At 48.9% G+C, this 20,661-nt stretch overlaps 1 protein-coding gene and 1 long non-coding RNA gene across 4 annotated transcripts in view; one reads left to right on the forward strand and one right to left on the reverse strand.

Annotated features, from left to right (window-relative positions):
- fbxl17 (F-box and leucine-rich repeat protein 17) overlaps nucleotides 1-20,661 on the reverse strand; it is a 129,527-nt gene that overhangs the window by 13,457 nt on the left and 95,409 nt on the right. The gene's annotated exons all lie outside the window — the stretch shown is intronic.
- On the forward strand, nucleotides 10,268-12,686 carry LOC130525330 (uncharacterized). The gene is made up of 2 exons (XR_008950461.1): nucleotides 10,268-12,074; nucleotides 12,184-12,686. It is a non-coding gene; the product is annotated as an uncharacterized LOC130525330 (long non-coding RNA).

Raw genomic sequence — 20,661 nt, forward strand, 5'->3', positions numbered from 1 at the left:
TTAGCTGAAGAGTCAAGACTCTTCCAGGAGGAGCCGAGTGTGAGGCTGTTTAGACTTTTTCAGCCCTCCGTTAACGTGTTCATCTGATCACCATTACGGGCTCGCGCCCGCCACACTCTGCCTCTCCCCGTCTCCCTTTAATCTTCTGTCCGGGGACTGTAAACTCCAGTTAGTGCCAGTGGCAAATGGAAATCTTTAGCTACGTGTGGGAAGGAGAGGAGCTTTCAGGGGGGGAAAAAACCCTTTTAAAACCTTTTAACCAAAGTCAAATGCTTCTGTTCCCCCTGTTAGAGAAGCGCCATCGGTCAGGTATTCCAATGAAAAACACGTGAGCAGCTTTTCTGGAGATATTTAGGGTAATAAAACTGAAAAAAAAATTGGATGTGGGGGCCGCACATTCCAGCGTTTCTGAGGAAAAGAAGTGAGGAGATAAAGACAGTTTTAAATCAAAGATGCTGTTCATTTAAGACGCTCGTTCTGTCCGTCTGTTATCTGACAAGTGGCGATCCCAATTCCGAGCCTAAAAGTTAAACTATCTCCGGAGATTTGGGCCGGTTCCCTGTCGTGTGAGTCAGCCAACAGATGTTCTGAAGGGCCGCTCCTCCTCGTGGCATCTCTGCGCTCTCTCTCTCATCATCACATCGGACTTCTTTCAACTCAGGAGGCAAAAATCACTCCGCGGTGGAGCACCGTGGCCTCCACTGTCCGACGACTCATTTCCAACCCTCCCGGATCGGGCGGGGGGGGGCTGCCGACGGCCCTCATAAATACTGCATTCCTCCAAACACAGAAGCGGTTCAGGGGGATGTTAGCCACACTCCCACGGAGGGGTCAGGAGTTGGTCAGTGCCGTAATAACCGCAATGTGAGAAGATGCTGGCCTTAATCAGTTTATTCTGCTATCTCTGCGCCTGACCCCCGGGCTTCTGGGGTTAAGCATCTTTTACAGGCTTATTAGATATTCGCTTATTACATTCTACTAAATGACGGCACGCCATTACGGCTATCTCATCGCTCTGAAGTCGTCCCCCTGGCTGCCCGCTGCAACCTTAGACGCCGTATTTCAGCCGCTGATGAAGAATGAGTGCTTACGCCAGAAGTGACGGGGTGAGGTTAAGAGTCACCATGAAACGTGCGCGCATGTGTAAATTCGGCTGCAGGGGGAAAAAAACGTCTGGTTGCAGCTGATGGGTTCCAGAGACGGTAGATTCCCGCCCTTGCTAATGCGCTGCTTTATCCCTCGAACCAAAGGAAAAGCCGTCCTATCGGCCGTCCGGGCCACTTTCAGGGGACGTAAACTTAAATGTAAACAGTTTTTGCCTCCGTGGTTCTGTGGTTAAAACTACGAATGCTCGCGGTTTGTTTAAAATTCTCACGGGAGGGTTGAGATATGGGACCATTGAAGCCCTTTGATGTACTGCTGACCTGGTCGAGCATTAGCCTCACTCACTGATTAACAAACAACGTGCTCGTCTTTAAGTACCTCCACAAACAGCCGCCGGGGTCATGCGGCGTTGCACAACTAATGCAGGAGGCCACGCACCGGATTAGCCATTTAAAAGCCGTGAGAACAGGGGACATGGCGTGCAGACCGTCACTTGACTTAGACTGGTGATACTTTTTAGCCCGGATAAACAGATAAACAGAGAAAAAAAGGAGAGGTTCTGCAAAGTGATGTTTTGTGCCCTGGCATCTCGTTCAATCACAGGCCGGGAGAAGTGAGAGGAGCCAGGCTCTGCTGAGAGACACGGGAGAGAGGGGGAACAGATTGAGTGTGACACGGGGAAAAGAGGGTGGGTGGGGGGGCTTTATGGAGGGACACGCTTGATCTGGGAAATTAATTAGCCAGAGGGCAGAGAGAAGACAGCGCTCTTGCATGTGAGTGTGTGTGTGTGTGTGTGTGTGTGTGTGTGAGAAAGAGAGAGAGAGAGAGCAAGAGAGCGCATGCTGGGTACGAACAGATTCCCAGTCAGATTCTGACCTGATGTAATCCAGCTGACAAAAACCATTCTGGGGTAGATTGTGTGAAGACTTGAGTGTGTGTGTGTGTGTGTGTGTGGTGTGTGTGTCACGTGTGTGGTGTGTGTGTGTGTGTGTTGTGTGTGTGTGTGTGTGTGTCTGGTCTTTGTTTTTTTCTCTCTCTGAACCACATCAACAGTTAGGTATCTGCCAATTCTCCTCTCTCTCTCTCTCTCTCACACACACACACACACACACACACACACACACACACACACAATGTTTTGGGTGTTGACATGTGATAACCTTGTGGAGGGGATGAGGAGTTGGGAAATGAAGATTGGGAAAGTGAATGAGAGTGAAAGAGAGGAGAGAGAGGGGAAGGAGAGGGGGTGGGGGTGTGTGGGGGGGGCAAGGACAGATAGACAGAATGAATTAGTGATAAGAAGAGATGGAAGTATCATAAGGTGACCGACAGCAGGCTTTCCTTCATGAATGAGAACAAGCAATGGTCACTAGTTCTCTCTCATTTTCTCTCTCTCTCTCTCACACACACACACACACACACACGCGTGCACACACACACACACACACTGCACTGAGGTCGAAGGGACAGTTAAGGCCACTGGTCAGAGCAGTAAAATCGATGCAGAAACAGGGAAAAAAGAATCAGTGTAGCTCTAGAAGCTCCAGTTGATTCTGTTGTTGAGCCACCAAAGTGATGCACAAATGTCGTCACTCAATATGCAGAATAAGCAGAATTCACACATGCACGTCCCCGGACCACCGGAGACCCCAATTAGAGAGGGGGATGGAATAATCGTTTAAAAAGCCAAACCCATGAAGTTTAAATGTATCTTTTCCTGCTAGTTTTCACATATAATTCAATTTTACCAAAAAAAAAAAAAAAATCCTGGAAGAAAATGTCCGAAAAAGAGAGCAACATTCCGCAGCACGTCGCTTTCCCCCATTATCACGTCCCAGATGCCTTCACATACGGAGGAAGGTCAAATTAATAATCTGAAGGTGAGAGAGTAGCAGAAGTGAGGAGGAAGAGGAGCAGAAGTGAGGAAAAGGAGGAGCAGAAGTGAGGACGAGGAGGAGCAGAAGTGAGCAGGAAGAGGAGCAGAAGTGAGGAAGAGGAGGAGCAGAAGTGAGGAGGAAGAGGAGGAGCGAGCAGAAGTGAGGAGGAAGAGGAGCAGAAGTGAGGGAGATGAGGAGCAGAAGTGAGTAGGAAGTGGAGCAGAAGTGAGGAAGAGAGGAGCAGAAGTGAGGAGAGGAGGAGCAGAAGTGAGGGAGATGAGGAGCAGAAGTGAGGAGGAAGAGGAGGAGCGAGCAGAAGTGAGGAGGAAGAGGAGGAGCAGAAGTGAGGAGGAAGAGGAGCAGAAGTGAGGAAGAGGAGGAGCAGAAGTGAGGAGGAAGAGAGGAGCGAGCAGAAGTGAGGAGGAAGAGGAGGAGCAGAAGTGAGGAAGAGGAGGAGCAGAAGTGAGGAGGAGAGGAGCAGAAGTGAGGAAGAGGAGGAGCAGAAGTGAGGAGAAGAGGAGGAGCGAGCAGAAGTGAGGAGGAAGAGGAGCAGAAGTGAGGGAGATGAGGAGCAGAAGTGAGTAGGAAGAGGAGCAGAAGTGAGGAAGAGGAGGAGCAGAAGTGAGGAAGAGGAGGAGCAGAAGTGAGGGAGATGAGGAGCAGAAGTGAGGAGGAAGAGGAGGAGTGAGCAGAAGTGAGGAGGAAGAGGAGGAGCAGAAGTGAGGAGAAGAGGAGCAGAAGTGAGGAGAGGAGGAGCAGAAGTGAGGAAGAGAGGAGCAGAAGTGAGGAGGAGAGGAGCAGAAGTGAGGAGGAGGAAGAGGAGGAGTAGAAGTGAGGAGGAAGAGGAGCAGAGTGAGGAGGAAGAGGAGCAGAAGTAAGGAAGAGGAGGAGCAGAAGTGAGGAGGAAGAGGAGGAGCGAGCAGAAGTGAGGAGGAAGAGGAGGAGTAGAAGTGAGGAGGAAGAGGAGCAGACGTGAGGAGGAAGACGAGCAGAAGTGAGGAAGAGGAGGAGCAGAAGTGAGGAAGAGGAGGAGCAGAAGTGAGGAAGAGGAGGGGAGTGTCGGTGGAGACGAGGACATCCTGCGTGTCGCATTCTTCCGACCGGAATTAACAGGAGTGCAGTTACAGTTATGGCTTTGGTTATGGATTAGGGCTAATCCGGCAGCATAGGGAGCAGGTCTTAAAGGTAATTACACGCTACTATTGGATCCAGAGCAAGAAACGGAGCTCTTACATCACGCGTATTAAGATCCGGAGGACGACTCGCTGGTCTCACAACAGAGTCCAGGTTAACGCACCATGACAGCCGCCGCCGCTCTTAATGAAAACCCGTCTTGGGGGGGAAAGAGGCACTTCTTCTGGTTTCCTTTTCGCAGCTTTGTGATGGAAGGAGGCGCCGAGGCGGTCAGATTGAAACAGGATTCGGTGCCGGTGGGGGGGATCAAACAGAAGCCGAGCACGGCCAACGGCGGCGGTTAATTGGGCACTTTGCTCACATTCAGAGCTGAAAATAAACCTCAATTCCTCTGTCTTTAACACGGGCGCCGCTCTCACCAAAAGCTCTTTAACAAAGTTTTAATTCCGGGAGGTTTTCTGATCAATAACTGGCCGTAACTCAAATCGCCCCTCATGCCTCATTACTGGTGCGTAACACACACTTTACAGAGGAAACACACACACACACACACACACACACGTACCTGTTCCTGAGCCTGCACTGTATCTGTGATCAATACCTGGCGGCGGCTCAAACGCCTTTTCCCAGTTTATGGCGAACCTTAACCTTATGGCTAACAAACGCGCACCAAATAAATCAGCTTTTACTCAGGACGACGGCGTCTATGAAATTGATAAGTGCTCTTAAATACACAACGACAGTTTAAGGAGCTGCTTTTGGGGGGGTTTTGCTCTATTTACTGCGGTGTTGCCTCATAAAAAGGCAGGACGCCCTCTCCCCGGGAGGTGAGGCGCATGTGTGGCAAACTGGGCTGTTCTTTAAATAATGAATTTGTCTAAATACCTGGGGGGGGGGGGTTGTAATGTGCCGAGAAACCACCCGAGTATCAGAGTTAAATGTTGCTGACTGTCGTTTCTGCTCCTGCTTTGCTCATCATCTCATCTTCCTTCCTCTCCACATTTACTTTGGAGCCTCCTCCTTCCCGCCTCCCTTTAATGTTTGCCCCCCCCCCCATCTTCTTTCCCCTCTTTCTCTGTAAAGGATGTTCCTGTGCTCAGGGTCACTGTCAGCCCCCCTCTGACCTTTCACCCCTTTACGGCTGGGGTCGGCGCCCGTCGGCGCTGTGTTTAACATCCCGGTGGGAGGTCATCTGTGTGGGGGTGTCGTGTACACTCCAAACATTGATTTATGATGTCATAGTCATCCACCTTTAGTGTTTCAGGCTGCAGCCCAGGGCAGACACCAGTCACACCAACTACACCCCCCCCCCCCCACACACACACACACACTCAACTCTTTTTTACTCCTCTTCTTTTACCCAACCACTTTTTTTTACCCCCACCCATGGTTGGAGGTTTGTGTCCTGAACTGTGTCTTTAGTTGCTCAACCTCTGACTGTGACCTCAAGGACATGTGGAGACCACCTGGGTCGCAACTATGGAGGGAAAAAACATTTAAAAAAACCATTTCTACATCTTTATTTATCAGATATTAGAATTTTAGCTGATCAAAGCCAACCAAAGCTCGTGCTTGTATCAGTTATCAGATTATTCCATTGATCGCGTTAGTAGCATAATGTGATAACAAGCAGTTATCTGATTGAGAGAAATCGGATTAACACACCTGCACACCTGATAATTTGATTCTTTGAGGTTTTTTACATGCGTAAAAATAAATAATTGTAGAAAATGGGTCCTGCTTCATGCCACTCGTACGTACTGTGGAACATGTAAACCAGGGTTTATTAACTGCTGCATATCCGAGGTGGGTGTAAATGTGTCGGACCCCATTATTATCCAATTACCTCCAGTTATCGGACCTTTATGGTCCCGTAAATGGGCTCACAGACACAGATACAAGCTAGCATAAGTACACACATTAGGACACACATTGAGGAAGAAATGGGAAGACAACAGATAACAGACCGTCCTTTGGTCAGACTTTACCTACTTTTTAAAATGAACTTCTTTTTGTTTCCAAAGATGCTTTTCTGATGGAATATTGTTCACAAAAGACACAAATTCCCCCCCAAAAACAATTGTTTTTGAAGGAAGTGAGGTGTGCTAGGAATAAAAAAAGATAAAATCCAACTAAGCAGATTTATTTTTTCCAAGCGTCTCCATGAATGAAGCCGACTACTTGACTCCCGTTTCCCCGCTGGGAATAATGTTTACACCTAATTCAACAGATGCGAATGAGCAGAAAGAGCGGAGCTGTCTGCTCAGCTCACCATCAAACACAAATATCACCTCAGGTCTCACGTCTCTGATCACTTGAGAAGGAACCCCGGGGACCTGAGGACGAGTGTGGATTAATACGCTAGAACATCTCACCCTGACATACCTGACAGTGCACTATGTTCTCTATACAGGTGGGGGTCCTTCTCTGACACAACTGCAGCTCCAGAGATCCACAAGATACAAAATCAGACTGAAGCAAACATTTCCGTAAGACGGTGAGGGAGACGGGACACCTGCGAGGGAAGAGTTCAGCTGCGTTCACGCGTCAGGATCGGCGGAGGGATTTACGTCCGGGGCGTGAAACCGTCCTTCGGGTTAAAAGGTTCAATTATCTGCTGCTGTCTCCCACTAATTCCCTCTGCCTGTGAGCCGGAACATCCAGCCGGAGCAGACGCAGGTCCAGCAGCAGGAGCTCCACAAAGGAACCCAGATGAGACGTCCGTCCTCTCGTCCTGCTGCTGGACACATTCGTCCTGACTGAGATCTCGCTGCCAATTTTGGGCCGTTAACAATAAATAAGAAAGAACTGAAATTTTCTGTGAAACACGAAATGTTGGAAACTAGAAGCCAGACTTTCATTCGAATGCAAATGACTTCAAAAATTAAGGTTCCTTCTGACAACCGGCGTGCCGGGAAGTGGCGGAAAATCGGCTGAAAATCTAACCAGGCTGTTTTCCCCGACAGGTACGTCAAGCGTGACTCGGCGTCGGTAATTTTGAAACAATCACGCCACGGCGCGACAATGAGACTGAAAGATTTATTATTCTAAATGAGCAAGAGAAGAATTATTTCCGTCTAAAGTATTTAATCGTAATTGCCTGTCGTTCGCCAGCATCGCCGCGGACTCATTACAGCTATTCTGAAGTCAAAATTTCTCTCTGAGAGAAAATTCGCCCACAAAAAAAAAAGATTCGCACAAAAAGTTTCACAGCAGCGAGAAGTAACACGGACGTGGAGCCAGAAGATTGGCCTTCCGACGAGGGCTCTGACCCCGTGACCTTTACATTATAAGGGTACTAAAGAGGTTCCATGAAATCCACAGGCTCAGATCTACTTCCTCTTTCGGACCGTCTCGAGGTCGGCCTGCTCGGCCGCTGCACGCCTGCGCGGCGATTGGCAGGCAGAGAGCGTGACTGTCACGGGACGCCGCCTGATTCATGTGTGATTTATACAGGAATTAGCACCTGATCAGTCATGAGGTCCGGAATGAAGCGCCGTCTTTGCCCTCCGCCTCCGTGACTGTGATTAAATTTCAATTAATCGTTCATCCCCAGACAAGCCGGGGGTAACGCGCGAGGAGAACACTCGCAGCTCTCCCCCGCCTCGTCTACTCCGCGTTATTATGAAGTAGCTTTTAACGGCTCCTTTTCTTCCAAACACTGTGTGACACGCTGAGTGGATGATGGCATCATCATTGTGAATTAAGCATCGCTTGCAACCCGCGAACGGGCTCATCTCAGAAGATAGCGCGCTAATGATATTACGAAGGAACACGCCCACAATATTGCGGAGCAGAGTCGCAATTTGCCCTTGTTTAGCGTCTGATTGCAATTATCCATTTGGCAATCACATACGGGGGGGGGGGAGTGATGGCAGCTGTGATGGTGGTTCCAGTTATCAAATGAAGCTGAAAAATTGAAATTCTGCAAAGTTCCATTTCAATCAGGAGAGAGTGAAACGGTTTATTGACGCTGACGACTGAGAAAAATATTTAGACTTCATCAGAGGACCAGTTACAGGCACTCAGCAACGCTCCCGCGATGCTAATGGCTTTGCTCCAGTCCCACTGCCGTTTCCTAGCATAAAAGTCGTTGCCACAGAAAGGAGTCCAAAACTCAGCATGGCGACGTCTCCATTTTTACAGAATGACACGGTGCTGTGGAGGCCAGGCCCTGGCGTGCCATCCCAGGGGTCAAAGTTCAAATTTACACCCAGGAACAAATGAGAATAAACGTGTAACCCTGAAGATCTGGAGGCTGAAGTGGGTACAAACTGTTGGAGTGTGAAGGTTTTGATCCAGGAGGCTGTCGTCTCACCCACACACACACTCACCCACACTCCCACACACCAATACACACACACACGCACCAATGATTTTAATAATGCTAGCATACAGAGAGTGTGTGCTATATGTTACGAAAAAAAACCCCTTATTTAAAGTTTCTCTGCGGAGCTCAATTGGAAGTGCGGCAGCCAACTTGGCAAAATGTGCACTGGAGGGAAACAAAACTCTTTAAACAGACTCACCTCCATGAGTCAGAAAGTTAAAAACAGGGAAAAAAAACCTGGTCTGAGTGCTGCTAGCAGAACATAATAACCAATTATCCTGTGTGTGTGTGTAGTAATGGACCACAATAATTGCACAGAATATGGGGATTGTTTAATAAAAATGATGTTTTCTTCTCCAGGATCGGAGTGGCAGGCTGAGCTGAGGCCCAATCATTAATTAAAGGCAAACAGAGGAAATTTAAAACGCGGAGGTTTGCTCGTATGTTAACGTGCAGCAAAAATGACAAGCAGAGTTCTAATGCCTCTGAGGAGACCTGGGAAAACCACAGAAGACCATCGGAACACAGGCTATTGAAATATTAGCACCTCCGCGCAAATGTCTCGCCATCGAAAGTCCTTGATGGCCACGTTTGGGATTCCTATCAACAACATTCCTATCAACATGATGTGCGCTGTACGACCGTCAAAGGGATGTATTTCTATGGCAGCGTTGCTAATGAAACCTTTGTTTAGCCCCACCAGCCTTCTGAAGCGAAGGAAACCTAAAAACACAACCTTGTATCTGTTGCAACATCAACATCGGCCACGTTTGCAGCCTGATACCAGCTCATGAATGAGTGTCGCTGCCAACAGCCAATAATAACACACACGCACACGTGCACGCAAACCTGCTCGCGCTCACGTCTCCCTTCACAACCGCCTCTGAAGCAATTAATCAAAGCTCGTTCCTTTTCCTCCTCCAGTTAAGCCTGTCACCCCCCCCTCACTCTTTCATCATCCCTCGCTCCTGCCGAAGCCACGCGGCCGACAATATGAGCCCTACGGGGCGGAGATATGACACGACATCGACAGAAGGTAGCGGCCGCCGTTTAAATTATACTGACAGGCAGATTTATCACTGTTTAACTTGTCCAAAGTGTCTCCTCTCGTTGGTGCAGATCTGACTGCTGGGGGAGCGCGAATCCCAGACAGAGCCGGCGCCGCGCGGGGCGGTCGAACGCAGTCGGACGCACGACGGGCTGCAAACTGCTCAGGTAACGTCTTCAAACTGAGCCTCAGAAACGATCGTACGCCATTTTCTGGCTAAACGGTGGCCTCTCTACTGATCTGTTGGAGACCATTGGGAGGAAATCTCCTAAAAACACAAGAATATCATCTTTTGTTGCGTATATTAAAACGTAAAGTTTACAATCTCACCATGCTAGCCAACTCATTGACATATCACATGAGTCTCTGACTCTCCCAGGAGAGATTATAAAGCTCGGCAAATTGAATATTTGTCACATCCTTTTGACTAGGATCTGGTAAACGGTGATATCGTTCTGCACTGTTTTAATGGAAAAACATAGCGCTCTTTTTCTGATCCAGTTTCAAGATTCAGGCAATGAGTTCCAGGTCTTAATCCCCTGACAATCATGCATAATTCATCAAGAAAGCAGAGGATCTGCTGCACACACACACACACACACACACACAAACGTTTACTGTGGTGAATTTTCATGCACACGAGTACAACTCCTGTGTGATCATGCGTGATGGATGCGATGTTAAACTTGATCTCGCAGGCCAACTGTGGGAAAAGAAATATGGTGGAAGGAAAGAGAGAAGGAAAATAAATGAAAGTAGATAAAACCTGGCTGACAGAGAGAAGACAAGACGCTCGAAGACGCCGAGGCTAAAGTTACACTGAAGTCAGCCTGGAAAGGCCTTTTTTAAAGGGGCGAAAATGTCTTGAAACTTGGAAATGTCATAGCTGAGAAGCAGTTATTTCCCAGGAGACTAATCCAACTGTTTTTACAGATGTCTCCCCTTTAGCAATCAATGCAATCTGCCTCGTCAAAGCTGAGCCAGCATCAGTCCGCCTCCATTAATCAAATTCAGCCACTGTTGTCTCTCGCATGATGGATAAACAAACATCCTGATGGATACAAATTCACCCCCCGAGACAAAAAAAAACCGGCTATTTATGTGGGGGGGTGGAAAGGACACGGGGGCGGAACGGTGGACCTCGGAGCAACAATTCAGAGATGGAGGGAAGGAATGAGGAGGGAGGGAGGGAGGGAAGAGTGCAGCCTTGTTGCTCATGGCGACAGGGAGGGCCTTTTGATGGATGAGCCCTGGCTATTGATAAGGTCAGACCTCTGGTGGGTCCGGACCTTTATCTTTGGAAAATGTTGGTCTGGACCATCTGACTGTCAGGAACAATTCTGCTCCGGTTCTCCAGGAGAGGAACCGCTGAAGTTCTGCTGGGTACCACACGTATGCTTCCTCTCTCAGGATAAACTCATCTCCATCTCTTTCAGAGAGGCGAGTAGAGGTCAGAAGGTCGCGGGGGGGAACGCTAAATGGGGAATCTAATTACAAACAATCAGGACTTCATTGATTGCGAGTGTGAGGTTGTTGTTGTTTTTTTTCCCCATTTCCGGTCATCGTCAAGGTCAAACTCAACAGAGAGAATCTAATTCGGGTGATTATTTATGTGTGACCCAGTGAAGGATTGTTACACGCATCCCATAATTTACGCAGAGGAGAGAATATTAACTGATCAGGTGCAAAATACCAAGGAGGAACGACAATAATAACAATCATAATGCAATCGCAGGGATGCATCCATCTACTCCCGACTGAACCCACTGAAGACCTGTGCTGTGTTTACACGTGCACGGCCCTCTCTGAGCCCGTGGGCCAGGAGGTTCGGATCAGAACATGGCGGTCTCACCGGGGGAAACAGCAGAAAGGCTTGGTATCGATCTCACGCAGGCCAGCGTTTCCTCCGCGCTGTTCTAACAGAATGGAACTGAAACCCGGGATTCACTTTGGCAAAGTTGCCGTCTGCATCAGGAAGCCCGTGTGACAGGATCCGCCCGCGCTGGGATTTGTTTGCTGGCGGAGAGCAGCCACGGGTCCATCCATTTATGCAGCAGATGCTTATACCAGCGTAAAGCACATTTCCTGGACTGTCCAGATGAGCTCGGCATCTAATTTGTTTAAAAACCAGCTCATCCATGTCAGCTTTGAATGTGAAATACAGCCACTTTTGATTAAATTAGACTGGGCGCATCACAAACAGCCCCATACATCAAACTGTATGGGAATTCACTTATATCTGACTTTTTCCCCCGTTAAAGTGCATAAAAGGCTGCGCCCCTCCTCCCTGCCTCGGACACGCAAGTCTAAGTCCAGGACGTCGGGCTGTAACTCCCTGTGTTAAGGCACCAATTTGGCGCCGCTCCAAGGTGCAGTAAAACGGCTTCCATAAAATAATGCTACCATCAGTGCTTCACAAATGCAATCCAATCGCATCTCATCAGCCTCACTCATCACGGTCACTTCCATTAAAAAGTGCTGTCCGCACTACTGCCAGAGTTTATCCAGCGGCTCGTCCCACGGATCCGATCAACCGGCGCCGCACGGGACCGCTCGGGCGCGCCGTCCGCTCGCTAACAAGGTAAGGAGGGATTTGCCGCGGCGATAAACAGAGGACAAACGTTGCAGCACGCCTATTTTTCACAAACGCGGGTGCATTTTCTGCTCTAATATGCACATATATGAGGCAGGCTGGCGGCGGAAGAGGGCGCGGCCGTCAGACGGACCGAAGCGGTCCGAGGTAACGAGAGAGCCGCGCGCCGCCGAGCACCGGAGATGGAAATGGAATCTGTCGTTGAGTCAGAAGAGACGCTGTCAGGTAGAGAAAAGAAAGCCGGCCTGAGCGGCAGAGAGCCAACAAAAGTAGGGCTGATCCTGGACCAGGGCGCAGCGCCGTCACGGGCCAGACGGCGGGGAGGATCCCGTGTTTACACTGGAACCGGGACCGTTGCTCATTAGGGTTGAAGGAGGAGTCGAATGGAAGCAGCAGCGCGGGTCCCTAATTGGTCCTCAAAATTCCACTTCCCTCCAGGAGCCGAAGCAAAGTCTCGGCGGTCGAGGGCGGGGCTTCCTGCCACGGCGGGAAAATCACGCAGTTCAAGGTTTTACGTGCTACAGAGGAGCACGTAAAAAAAAGGAGCACGCTTTCCTGGTCACAGGAACATTTCAATAAAGTCTCTTAATTAACAGGCGAGCCGATTAGGACTTCATGTTTCGGAATGGTCAGCAATCTGTCTTCCTGTCACCCCCTTCCTCGCGACCTCTTGGTTTAGCGCTGCGGCGGTCCACAACGGATTTAAGCTAAATGTCTCAGGAAAGTCCCCGGATTAAAAAAACGGAAGCATTTTCGTGCACTCTGCGGGACGAATCCCAGCCAGTGCCCGGCCACGCCGGGCCCGTCTTTTTCTGCGTCTCACTCTCCGACCCTGAGTGCCGCCGTATCAGACAGAGACCTCTGAGCTAAAATCGATAGCCGGCGTGCAGGATGGGGCTTGTTTGTCACCCCGTCCCTGGTCTGTCAGTCAGCATCCTCCACGTCCTCCATCTGCCGCAGCCATGAGGAGCGGCTGACGGCTGGCCGTGAACGAGCCCTTGGAAAGACAGAACCTCAGATAATTCGATTACATCATGCTAATTGTGCGCATCAGCGGGAGCGAAGGGAGGAAGGCCGCAAACAACTTTGATGGGTTTTTTTGTCCAACTTTGACTTTGTTGACAGTCAGATTAAAAACTGACTGAAAATATTCCGTTTTGATGAAATTATTGACAGAGACGCGTCTAATCGCTCACTCGCAGCACTCGAGCGCTCAGCATCTCGCCACGACGCAACGATGAAGAGCGTGGGGGGGCGGAGTTGGTGATTACAGCCAGTTAAACTATTTTAAAGCTACATTTAAAAGGGGGTCTGTCTCTGAGCTGCTTACAAAAAGAGGGTGGACAGAATGTGAAGAAAGGTCCCTGTTGCTCAGAGCTATTCAGAAGTGGCTGCGGGGACTGCAAAAAAAGGGGGACCCTGCCCAAAAGCTTTAACAGCTTGTTTGAAATAGTGTCAAGAACCACCAGCAACTCCACTTATCACTGGATGTTGGCACCTGTCTCCCCTTAGGAAATGCTGGTCAGAACCAATCTCTCCTCAAGCCCTCCATTAGAACGGGCTCCTGGCAGCTGGTGGTGGAACTTGACAGAACGCCATTTAATAAAAGCTGCACAACAGTGGGCACGCAGCCCGTGGAATCAGACCTCTCTGCAGAAGATTGCTGCATTTGATGGCCTTGGATTAACTAGTGGGGGACTATCCTTGACACACTTGCCAAGCCTTTTTAGATTCAGGGCCTTGGAGAGCTGTATCTGGTTAGGCACCGCATCTGTAACGCCGCTCGGGGGAGGGGAAACCTGTCTTGATGTTACAAAAGTGGCGGAGGAAGTCGGTGGAGGCCTAGCTCCCCGCGGCCCTCCAACTGGAGGGCCACTAAAGGCTAAAAGTGTTAGAACTTTTCCGACATCAGAAGCTCATTTAAAATGAAATGCCGCGAGATTAAAGATACGTTTCAGCAACAGACGCCATTTTACCGGCTTTTCTGGCGTTTTCAGGAAGCAGAGCAGCACCTGGAGGCCACGAGGGCAGGAGAACATCTGTGGAGGTCCAACACACCCCATCAACGAAAGGACCCCATAAAGAGACGGAACGAACACAAAGGCTGTTTCCGAAACCACACTCTCGTTCCCTATTCACTACTCACTACATGGGGGGCATGGATTGAGTGAACTACGTAGCGCACTCAATTTAAAGTTAGTATTCGGACAACGGCGTCATTTACGGCTAAAGTGAAAGAATTTGACGCTTTAGTATGAAATGTGAAACAAACAGCAGACAATACATACATTTGTAAGTCCACATTGAGTCCACTACATAGGGTACAGCGATGCTCACTAACATTTCGGACACTATTTCAAAATGCCGTCCACACTATTGAGTGCACTATGTAGGGTACAGGGGGTGGTTTCGGAAACAGCCAAACTGTCCCTCTGTCCAAGTACAGAGAGACAGAGAAGGGACGGATGAGTCAGCAGATATTTGCTATTAACTTTAAACGTCTTCAACCACTGTCAAACTCACACAACCACACTCTAATTATCAGATATGATCCCATAATAGAGCTCCGGGGGGGGGGGGCGGGGATGGGGGGTTGACTCCACATTCCAACATCAGCATGTGAGGAAGAAACCTGCACTCGGTGCCGCGTGTTGAGGAGCGAAACGAGCGTTGGCTCTCGCTAATGCTAGCAAGAAAACAGACAAATAAATAAATGATATTATATATGATATAATATATATTATATATAAAATTATTATGGGTGAAGGCGGACATGAGATGAGTAATGGTGCAAGATCACACATGCAAACCCCATCTCTTCACACACACACACACATTTTTCACATATGGTGAACGTTTATCATATTTTCCAGTGACGTGTGCTCACGAGTGTCACCACGAAATCTCTGGAGGTATTTAAAAAAATAAAATAAAAAAACCCTTCCAGCCTCAGTCTAGAAGAACCACATTAGGAAGGTAAAGGCGAACACGCGCCAGACAGCAAAGGTTGGTTGTTGATGCAAACAATCAAAGGGTGACATTTCTGGAACGCGTTCCGACTCCCGTCGGCCCTTTGATCGTGAGCTCTCACCCGGATTTCACCGTCTTGTGCGTCCCGACACGACTGCAGACGCAGGAACCCTCTGTTCCTTTAACGGCCGACTGTAAACGCAGGCTTGAGATGAAATGAAAAACGCAGCTTTAAACTGTTTTCCTTTATTGCCCCTGCCCAGCCCCCACGGGCACCCCCGCCCTGCGTGCACGTAGCACTCCATTCATTAAGTCCCCCCCTTCCCCCCCCCGCTTTCCTGGTCACAGGAACATTTCAATAAAGTCTCTTAATTAACAGGCGAGCCGATTAGGACGTCATGTTTCGGAATGGTCAGCAATCTGTCTTCCTGTCACTCCCTTCCTCGTGGCGCGCACGCAGGTACACAGCAGCACCGACACTTAGCAACCGACTGTAGTCTGGGAATAATAAGCAGGAGCGGGAGAGGGAGCGCCGGAGTGATTGCGGGAAAGAGTTGTACTTCATGCTTGGCCTGCGTTCTGCATATATTTCAAATTTATGCCTCTATTTCCACTAATTCTACTTTAGCGATGCGCACGCAGGCGCCACGGAGAAGCCAAGGCCGCTCAGACACGTCTGATTGTGCTGATAAAATGCGCTTGGCGTCGTGACGGAGTTGCGCGTTCTGCTTTGTTGGGTGCCGAGAGACCGGTCAGAGCCATGGGCTCAGCACCTGAATCATGAGAGAGAAAGAGCAAAAGGTACGTGCACGATTGGAGCTACAGCGGCATCTCGCTGAATACGGTGCTAATGAACTGGTGCAGGAACTATAATTTCCATACATCACCTGCGCTGGGACCACAGATGGTGGCGGGGGGGAAGGAAAACCTCATTTATGATCAAGTGCTAAACACAAAACAGTGTTTACTGGAGCTCCCCGGGGCGAACGTGCACGTCTGGATCCCCACGGCCATTTCGGCGCGTCTCTGCAGGCGTGTGTTTATGTTAAGCATCCCGGGGGGGGAGTGTGTGCAGACTAATAAGAAGTAATAAACAGTAAAATGGACCCTGTAACAGCTGTTTCCTGCCGAAACTCAGAACCTGAAAGACCGTCTTTGTGGAACGGCGAGCTCAGCCATGACCGGCGGTGTTGTCACGGTGACGTCATTCGTCTATGGATTGTGCAAATCAGTCTTTGATTAGACTTCAGGTTACGCTGGTGAACGGGTGTTTGAAGGTCACGTCGTCATGCTAGCTAGTGATTCTAACCGAGTTAATTAAACAGACCAATCACTTCGTCGTACGAGACAACGTAGCAACAGCAGATAAACGCTCCATCTGCACACGTGTGAAACCCTGAATCTGAACCCTTCCAACAGGCATCACACCCTTCTGTGGGGACGCACAACGCTGCCCTCCACCAACACACCTCTGATGAACGTTCCCATGTAAATGAGGACGAGGACAGGACAAAGAAATAGTCAAATATGTAAAGAGGACGTTTGTGGATGTGCTGAGCGCGCCGTGTCCCGAGGACCTCAAACATCACCTCTACACTGGATCATTAAGGTGACCACTATCAATCACCCCTGGAGAGCACTATTAGCATAGCTAAATGCTACATTTTTATACTTCTCTCTAGCAGTTGGAGCTAATTTCCAGTGCTGTACTGATTAATGTCCAGAATTCTGTGAAATTGTATTATTAATGATGAGCGATTAATGAACCAGATACATTTAACATTAAATGACATTCAAATGTCAGAGAGTTTTGATTCCCTTCATGCGAATGATACAAAAAGAGATCTTTTCTGAATACCAATTCATATTTAGGCAAATCTTATTTTTATTATTTTAAAACTGAATTAACTCGAGCACATAGTTAACGGTCTACTCTATATAAGCCCTGGGAGTTTAATTAATAACCTCCTATCTACATTTCCATTTGCTATCCTGGACTTAGAGGTTGGGGTTATTTAAATGTAGCCTGAAGTCTTCTGAAATAGCTCATCTGATCTGTTTTGGGGCAGTTAATTAAAATACTGTATTGCTTTGTCAATGTTAAAGTAACAATCTGAGCTAACTGAGCAGCCTAACGGAGAAAATTCATTCTCTAGTAACGTAATTAACTATTTACTGTGGCGCTTTGCTGAGATGGTGATTATTTTTTACTGTACGTGTGTTTTATGTTTGTTTCAGGCGATGAAACATTAATGTAAGCAGCAGGATTCTACCGCGTGTCCGAGCGGGGTCCCTGCTGGCCTGCCGCCACGCTCGCCTCATTAAAACAACTTATATACGATGTTATCATATCAGCTTTACTGCATTTGCACACTTCATGCAGGTCTGTGCGTCCGGGAGTCTCAGTCTCTCACTAAATGAGCGGCCAATAAAAGCTACCTTTGAAGTAAGCAGGCGGCACGTGTCAAATTAGCAGGCTACAGACCTGACTTGTAATTCCTGGTAGTTTTACTTCCAGTTTAATGACCGTACGTTTGTTATGTTGTCATCAAGATTCTGAAAATTGCTAATTCCCCCGGACGTTTTGCTCCGCTCCGGGACTGACGGGCCCAGCGACGACCACATGACCTCCCGTGTGACGCGTCGTGCTTGTTGCTAAAGGGCTTAAAAGCATGAACTCAAACACTGTAAACAGCAACGAAAGAAAAGAATGAATCCGGCTCAGCAGCCTTTGTTGTTTGAACTTCATTCTTACGCTGCAGAGGCTCAAACAACAAGCGGAAAGCTAAATAATCCTACAGGATACGCAGAACAGACGCCGGCGGAATGGAGCGCACGTGTCGTGCGCGTAAATCACAGCCAACGCCACGAGCTCGCACGGCCTTTAAAGTTTAAAGAAGCATGACTCGCTAAAGGCACGTGCACACGCGCAGTAATGGCAGGAGTCCTGGTCGCCTTTATCGGGGCCGCTGACGGCGTGACGTTGAGGGAACAGACGGAAAACACCTCTGAGGATCGTACGCTAAGCTGCCGAAACATGACCGTTTCATTAGGCATCAGAGAGATTTCCTGTCAGCGTTCCCAGGAAACAGCGGCGCTCAAGGTGGAAAAGGAGGCGTGACATCAAACCGGACCACAGAAGCCCAGGAAACTTCAGGAACCGGTGAAAAATGATTATGGAGGGGGGGGGGGGAAGGAGATGAAAGATGATATTAGGGAAGCAAATGAAAAGTGACCTTTAAGCGCAAATGCAGTTTGGATTTAGATACATTAGTAACCTTCCTCGGAGCGAAGGAATCCCACCGAGATAAAGACGGGGATATTCTCCCGGACGGCGAATTCCAGGGAGGACCGAAACATTCAAGCTATGGGTGGTAAATGACAGGTCAAAGTTTGGTGCCAGCAGGAGGAAATGACATCAGCGGGAAGGATGAATAAACAGTGGGGGAAAATTGTCCGACACAAGTACTGACCTTGCAGGGGATTAGCGCCGATGCTATCTCAAATATACACATGCAAAAACCAAGAGAGGGAACGACCTTTGGGACTTAAGAAAGTTTTCCCCTTGAAGTTAGACGTGGAGGGAAGCAAAAAGCTGCACTTTTTAATTGTTAACCTTTCACATTTAACACTTCAATGGGCGTTTGTGTTGCACGTGTCTGCACTCGCTGTGTAAAGTGATGCAATGGCTGAAGGCTGCTGGCAGGATTGGGAAAAATCAACCTAAAGCAGGAAGAATCAACACGGACGATGAAACACTCCCACATCCTGTCACACATCAACACCCACGTAACCTACGAGGCAGCTCCATTCACACCTGACGAGGAGGAGGAGGACGAGGGAGGAGATGAAGAGCCACGGAGAGGAGGAGTGTGGAAAAAACGGAGAGGAACGGTTTGAACCGCGGGTTGCACAAGTAGCTCTCAGGCTCGCCGGCGGAGCAGCAGCGGAGCTGATCCGGTTCTGATCCGATCATTTTTAACAGCAGGAACCCAGAGGAGGCTGCGTCTCTGATGAAGGAGACAGAGGAGGACGAGGAGACGAGCGGAAGACACGGAGCAGCAGGTCGCTCCTGCCCCAGCATCATCGGAGGGGCTGTTAACCTGATGCTGCCATCCAGGGTGTGACCACACCCCTGTCACTCTCTCTCTCACACACACGTGCACGTGCACGCGCTGTTCTAAAGGAGGATACTTTTACATGTAAGTGTTTAACTATCCTCATGTCAATCCTTCTGCTCCGTACACGTCAGCCTAAAAAGAACAGAGGCTTGAGTGGAAGTGGAATGACAGAGAGAGAGAGTGTGTGTGTGTGTGTGTGTGTGTGTGTGTGTGTGTGTGTGTGTGTGTCAGAGAGAGTGTGTCAGAGAGAGAGAGAGAGTGAGAGACAGACAGTCAGTCACAGAGACAGAGAGACAGCCAGAGAGTGAGACAGTCAGATAGAGAGAGAGAGAGAGAAGAGAGAGAGAGAGAGGAGAGAGAGAGAGAGAGAGAGAGAGAGAGACATCTGATGGTGTGAGGTAAGAAAGATATATTAGCATGAGATCAAAATGTGCATCTATACTGTTCATTTATGCTGGAAACCCTAAACATAGAAGTGTGTGTGTGTGTGTGTGTGTGTGTGTGTGTGTGTGTGTGAGAGAGAGAGAGAGGAGAGAGAGAGAGAGAGAGAGCAGTAAGATGGTAGACAGCCTAAGCCTCAGCTTTCAGAGCTTAAGCCTTAAGTCACTTTCCTCTGCCGTAAGACAAACAGTGGCTGGACCACAGGGCTTAGCCGGAGGAGGGGACAATATATGGAAACTAATTCAATTTCTGCCTCTTTGCACAGCTCTCCAATCTGCAAATACGGCCACAGGCTGATGTTAGGAAATGGCAATCTCAATTTATATACTCGGCTACATACCATGAAGAATCCGACTGGAGCCCTATGGAGGAGTACTTATGGCGGAGCAGCGCTCGGCCCCCCCTCGGCTCAGGCCTGGCCTCCTCGAGCGTTTCCTCCCTCTCTGTAACATCTAATGAACTTTCCAAACATGAGGGGAAACAGTCGCTCTCTTTTTTTTTAGCTCCGCAGAATGAGGTTTTTTTTTTGTACTTTTCGTACGAGCAAAGGAACAATGAGGGACTTTTTATTTATCCAAATCTATTTAACAGAGTTTCAGCCTCATTTTTAATTTCTTTCAAACCCTGAATGCTCTCGCCAGCCCGGGACTGAACCCCCCCTTTCAAGGGGACTTTTAACTGTCCAATCAAGCGAGACCCAATAGGAAATGTGTTTAAATTAGCTGTGAGTTGCGCTCCGTACTGGCACCCAACAGATATTAGCGTCGTATTTTTGGGTCTCCGGGCGGTCACGCGGGCCGGCGCTGGGGTCCGGCTCTGCGCTCGTAACGCTGCTTGTTTTCCCCGCAGCTCTTGATTTGCGGAGATAATAACAAACCTTTATGAGCCTTTGCCCTCCCTGCGCCCAGCAGCACTCTGCCACATACGTTACTCTCGCCATCTCGCCATCTCGCCACGCCCCGGAGAGAAGGATGCTGTGATGCTGTGCTGCTGTGATACTGTGCTGCTGTGATACTGTGCTGCTGGGATGCTGTGATGCTGTG

This window comes from Takifugu flavidus, chromosome 5 (genome assembly GCF_003711565.1).
Source record: "Takifugu flavidus isolate HTHZ2018 chromosome 5, ASM371156v2, whole genome shotgun sequence".
Classification (NCBI taxonomy): Eukaryota; Metazoa; Chordata; class Actinopteri; order Tetraodontiformes; family Tetraodontidae; genus Takifugu; species Takifugu flavidus.